We start from the raw sequence: 844 nt of genomic DNA on the forward strand, positions 1-844 counted from the left end.
TGCCACTGTGGCCTTGTGCGTGCAGACATATCTTGGGTCCTCCGCCCACTCCTGCTGTGCCTGATGTAGCTCCGTCTGCACCAGTGACAGAAACACACGTCTGTCTGCAGATACTTGTGTACAGATCATACCCTTCTATTTGATCGTTTTGATTTTTAGGCTGCCATACATATTTTTTTTTTTTTTTTGACAGGCAGAGTGGACAGTGAGAGAGAGAGAGAGAGAGAAAGGTCTTCCTTTTTGCCGTTGGTTCACCCTCCAATGGCCACTGCGGCCAGCACATCGTGCTGATCCGAAGCCAGGAGCCAGGTGCTTCTCCTGGTCTCCCATGCGGGTGCAGGACCCAAGCACTTGGGCCATCCTCCACTGCACTCCTGGGCCATAGCAGAGAACTGGCCTGGAAGAGGGGCAACCGGGACTAGAACCCGGTGTGCTGGCGCTGCAAGGCAGAGGATTAGCCTATTGAGCCGTGACACCGGCCAAGGCTGTCATACATTTTAACCACCTTTGAGTCACTGGGCTCAAAATAACCTGAAACCTGTTTTATTTTCTTATTCATTTTGTTTAGTGCATTTTTCTCTCTTATGCTTTTTCCCCTTTTTAACTGTTATTAGTTATTTTTTCCCTTTTTGGTAAAGCCTGTTTTATTTTATGTTTACACTTTGAGAGGGAATTCTTGCACCCCAGCTTGAAATTTCCTTTTTTGGATTGTTTCATGATAGCAGAAAAGAGATAAGAAAATGGTTTTGCCTTAAAATACTAGGGTTTTTGTTGGTAAAATGTAGTAATTTTGTATTTACTGCAAAGTCTATAAACTTACTTCTTCCCCCTTTCTATTCAGAAC

The sequence above is a fragment of the Lepus europaeus genome, unplaced genomic scaffold, assembly GCF_033115175.1.
Source record: "Lepus europaeus isolate LE1 unplaced genomic scaffold, mLepTim1.pri SCAFFOLD_522, whole genome shotgun sequence".
NCBI lineage: Eukaryota > Metazoa > Chordata > Mammalia > Lagomorpha > Leporidae > Lepus > Lepus europaeus.